At 42.8% G+C, this 5,419-nt stretch overlaps 1 pseudogene; it reads left to right on the plus strand.

Annotated features, from left to right (window-relative positions):
* Positions 1-347: 347 nt before the first annotated feature.
* LOC101151151 (heterogeneous nuclear ribonucleoprotein A3-like) lies at positions 348-1,740 on the plus strand (annotated as a pseudogene).
* The last annotated feature ends 3,679 nt before the right edge of the window (positions 1,741-5,419 follow it).

The following is a 5,419-nucleotide window of genomic DNA, read 5'->3' on the forward strand; positions in this document are numbered from 1 at the left end:
CACCAGGAGTCATGTAGCACTTACCGTTGCCAGAATATTCTCTTACAAATCTATTCCAAAGCTACACCTTCATGGCACTCCCAAACCAAAGCTGCAAAAAGACTTTCAGTAGACAGATTAGAAACAGAGCAAGGCCTTCTGGTAAGATATTCTATTTATTTTGACTTGGTATTACCTCTGTCTACTTCCAGGATCCCAGTGGAACAAAGCTAAGTTTAACATTAAAACTCAGTGTTAATGGAGTAGGGAGTAGGGAGAATCTCAAACCAGTCAACTCTGCAAAACCTGTCAAGAAGCTCTCAGCACCATATTGAACTTGAGTTGGAAGAGGCAAGTACGGTCTCAAAATGGAGGTAAAACCGCCGCCGGTTGCCCCCAGCCTGGCTCCGGCCGTCGCCGTCGCTGCCAGGGGTAGGAGGGCCATGATCCAAAGGAACGAGAGCAGTTGAGAAAACCGTTTATTGGTGGTCTGAGCTTTGAAACTACAGATGATGGTTTAAGAGAACATTTTGAGAAATGGGGCACACTCACAGATTGTGTGGTAATGAGAGACCCCCAAACAAAATGCTCCAGGGGCTTTGGTTTTGTGACTTGTTCTTATATTGAAGAGGTGGATGCAGCAATGTGTGCTCGACCACACAAAGTTGATGGGTGTGTAGTCGAACCAAAGAGAGCTGTTTCCAGAGAGGATTTTGTAAAGCCTGGCGCCCATCTAACAGTGAAGAAAATTTTTGTTGGTGGTATTAAAGAAGATACAGAAGAATATAATTTGAGAGACTACTTTGAAAAGTATGGCAAGATTGAGACCACAGAAGTTATGGAAGACAGGCAGAGTGGAAAAAAGAGAGGATTTGCTTTTGTAACTTTTGATGATCATGATACAGTTGATAAAATTGTTGTTCAGAAATACCACACTATTAATGGGCATAATTGTGAAGTGAAAAAGGCCCTTTCTAAACAAGAGATGCAGTCTGCTGGATCACAGAGAGGTTGTGGAGATGGATCTGGCAATTTTATTGTGGAGAAAACTTTGGAGGTGGTGGAGGTAATTTTGGCTGTGGTGGAAACTTTGGTGGAGGAGGAGGCTATGCTGGTGGAGGTAGTGGCAGCAGAGATAGTTATGGAGGAGGTGATGGTGGATATAATGGATTTGGAGGTGATGGTGGCAACTATGGTGGCGGTCCTGGTTATAGTAGTAGAGGGGGCTATGGTCGTGGTGGACCAGGTTGTGGAAACCAAGGTGGTGGATATGGTGGCAGTGGTGGAGGATATGATGGTTACAATGAAGGAGGAAATTTTGGCCGTGGTAACTATGGTGGTGGTGGGAACTATAATGATTTTGGAAATTATAGTGGACAACAGCAATCAAACTAAGGACTCATGAAAGGGGGCAGTTTTGGTGGAAGAAGCTCAGGCAGTCCCTATGATGGTGGTTATGGATCTGGTGGTGGAAGTGGTAGATATGGTAGCAGAAGGTTCTAAAAACAGCAGAAAAGGGCTACAGTTCTTAGCAGGAGAGAAAGCAAGGAGTTGTCAGGAAAGCTGCAGGTTACTTTGAGACAGTGGTCCCAAATGCATTAGAGGAACTGTAAAAATCTGCCACAGAAGGAGCAATGATCCATAGTCAGAAAAGTTACTGCAGCTTAAACAGGAAACCCTTCTTGTTCAGGACTGACATAGCCACAGTTTCCAAAAAGTGCAGCTACTGATTAATGCAATGCAGAGTCAATTAGATGTACATTCCTGTTATATCTTTTTTTCTTTTCATTACATCAGGTATATTGCCCTGTAAATTGTGGTAGTGGTACCAGGAATAAAAAATTAAGGAATTTTTAACTTAAAAAAAAAAAAACCGTCAAGAAGGCAAATGTCCCAAGCACTTCATGACTGGAAAAGCTAATGGCTGGCTCTTTAACACTCCCATTCTCCTGTATTTTCCTTCTGCCTGGAGGCTTTGTGGGAGAATCCATTTCCTTGCCTTTTTCAGGATCTAGAGACCGCTGCATTTTCTGGCTCTTGGCTTCTTCAGTGTGTTACTTGAGCCTCTTGCTTCCATCATCGTATCTCTTACTATTTTTTTTTTGGAGACAGGGTCTCACTTTGTTACCCAGGCTAGAGTGCTGTGGTGTGATCATTGCTCACTGCAGCCTTGAACTCCTGGGCTCAAGCGATCCTCCTGCCTCAGCCTCCTGAGTACCTAGCACTACAGGTGCACATCATCATGCTTGATTAATTAAAAAAATTTTTTTTGTAGAAACAGGGTCTCGCTATGTTGCTCAGGCTGGTCTCAAACTCCTAACCTTAAGCTTAAGCGATCCTCCCTTCTTGGCCCCTCAAAGCATTGGGATTACAGATATCAGCACATCTCCTACCTTTTTTATTTTAGAGATGAGGTCTCTGTTGTCTAGGCTGGAGTGCAGTGGCACAATTATAGCTCACTGCAGCCTCCAACTACTGGACTCAAGCAATCCTCCCTGCTTAGCCTCTAGAGTAGCTGGGACTACATGTACATGCCTCCACACCTGGCTAAATATTTTATTTTTATCTTTGTAGAGATGGGATCTCGCTATGTTGCCCAGGCTGGTCTCAAACTCCTGGCTTCAAGCGATCCTCCTGCCTCGACCTCCCGAAGTACTGGGGTTACAGGCATGAGCCACCACTCCTGGCTGATCTCCTACTATTGACTTTGATCCTCCTGCCTCCCTAAGGGTCCATGTGAATATACTGAACCCATCTGGATAATACAGGATAATCTCTCTTCAAGATCCTTAATTTAATCACACACACAAAGTCCCTGTTGCTGTGTAACATATCCACAGGTTCTGTGGATTATGACATGGACATCTTTGTGGGGCCATTATTCACCCAAACACAATGGGTAATGGGTACATGGGGGTTTGTTCTATTCTACTTTTGAGTATGTTTGAATAAAAATTATGCAAGAAAACCTTCTTTTGACCCCAAGACCCGTTACCACCAGAATTTTGAGTTTTTACTCCCTTAACTAGTAAAACTTCCTAAACATTTTCTGCAACTCGTCTCCACATCCTTGTCTCCCATTCTCTTTAAGCTACATCCAATCAGGCCTTTAAGTTTCATCTCTCCACCCAACCCAATCAAAGCCACCAACTCCAACTCACCTCATCTAATAGTCATTCACTACCCACTTCTTGTTGAAACATTTACATTTCTAAGTTTATATTAAATGTTCTCCTGGGTATTCATCTTCAACCTCGACATCTACTGCTCTCTGCCTGATCTTAAGTGTGGGAAGGACTGAGGCCCAGTCTCAGGCCCTCTACTTGTCTTTCTTTCTGTCCCTTGAATGTGCCAAACATTTCCCACCTTGACTTTTGCACTGTTCTTTCCTTCCCTGAGACCCACCTCTAGATGTGTGCATTATCGGCTCCTTATCATACTTCTCAGCTCAAGCGTCACTTCCTCAGAGAGGCCTTCTGTAACCCCCTAAGTTAATTAAAAATCTAAATTAACTTTCCATAACTCCCAATATCCCATTACCCTGTTCCATTTTCTTTACTTATCGCTATGTGAACTTAGCTTCTTGATTGACTGTTCTGTTCACTTAACTTTGTGTCTGTCTCACCCTGTGCTCTTTAAAGGAAAATACTGTTTTGTCTTGTTCATTGCTGAGTCCCTAGCACCTGGTACATGTTAAGTGTTCAACAGATACCTGTTCAAATAAACTGATGAATGGCTCAGGTTTTTAAAATGAATACATGGAAAAAAAAATGGCCTGATATCAGATTCTTAAGTAATTCTCATAAACTAAAAGATTCTGGTTCAGGCCGGGAGTGGTGGCTCACACCTGTAATCCCAGCACATTGGGAGGCTGAGGTGGGAGGATCACCTGAGGTCAGGAGTTTGAGACCAGCCTGCCCAACAGGGTGAAACCCCGTTAAAAATACAAAAATTAGCTGGGTGTGGTGGCGGGCACCTGTAATCCCAGCTATTCAGGAGGCAGAGGCAGGAGAATCACTTGAACCCAGCAGGTGGGTTCAACTAGTGAGCTGAGATTGCACCACTGCACTCCAGCATGGGCAACAGAGCAAGACTCCGTATCAAATAAATAAATAATAAATACCAGATTCTGATTCAATAAACATGGGTGGGGTCTAATAATTTTCATTTTAACAAATACCACAGAAAACTCTGGGGCAGGGCTTCACAGAACATGTTTTTTGAGAAGCACTGATTTATTCATTCTTGTAAGCTTTATGTAGGTAGGCAGCATAGTTTTAAAGAGGTATGAGGATTTTCAGAATTGAGTCACTTTGCGAAGTTCATAACGAGTCAGTAAGTAAATTCTAAGAAGGCAGAAACAAATTCTAATTTTAAAAAAACAGCCTATCCTCACATGTAAGTTACACAAACACACAAATTACCCTATCTATTGTATGCTGGTCATAAATTCTTGGCCTTCACCTCAGTCATGAAAACAAAGCCTAGATTTCTATAACTCCATTTCAAAGAATGAATTCCTCAGACCAAAACAAGAAATATTTGTTTAAAGGAATCGTCAGCAGAGAAAAATGTGATTCTTGAAAAAAAGGATTAAAGAAAATGAAATCTTAGCTTTAAAAGTACACTGTGTTGATGAGAGAAGTGAGCACAAGTTGCTCTGAAGGGCTAAATGTGGAAGGAAGATTTGCCTTCCACAGTGATCAAAATGGGCGGATGTTTGAAGAGTAATTCCAGATGCTCCCTGTTAACATGGCATTGCCCCACAGGCAACAGTGGAGTCCGGTGGTGGTGGTGGGATTGTGTGCATGAGGGGGTGATCAAATTAGACTCTGGTTTGACTAACAACATATGCCAACTTTGACAAGTAGAGCCAGCTGTTGATTGGCATTTGGAATTTGGCAGAGTGCTACTGTCCACTCAAATGATTTTTTTTTTTTTTTAAAGATGGAGTCTCGCTCTGTTGCCCAGGCTGGAATGCAGTGGCGCAGTTTCGGCTCACTGCAACCTCCGCCTCCCGGGTTCAAGCAATTCTCCTGCCTCAGCCTCCTGAGCAGCTGGGATTATAGGCACACACCACCATGCCTGGCTAATTTTTGTATTTTTAGTAGAGACGGGGTTTCACCATGTTGGCCAGGCTGGTCTTGAACTCCTGACCTCAACTGATCCGCCCGCCTTCGCCTACGAAAGTGCTGGGATTACAGGCGTGAGGCACCGTGCCCGGCCTCAAATGATATTTTAAAACTCTACTTTGTTACAGAGAAAACAAATCTGCATTGTATTCGCTTTTTCATTTTATAAATTTCAGAAATCAAGCTTTTGATATGATCCTGGGTAACAGCCCACCTTTACAGAGGTAGTACATTGCCTAGCTCAGAGTAGCAATTAACACATATTTTATCTAAGATCTACCTTTATTAAAATCCTGATTAAACAGAAA

The sequence above is a fragment of the Gorilla gorilla genome, chromosome 1 (genome assembly GCF_029281585.2).
Source record: "Gorilla gorilla gorilla isolate KB3781 chromosome 1, NHGRI_mGorGor1-v2.1_pri, whole genome shotgun sequence".
Classification (NCBI taxonomy): Eukaryota; Metazoa; Chordata; class Mammalia; order Primates; family Hominidae; genus Gorilla; species Gorilla gorilla.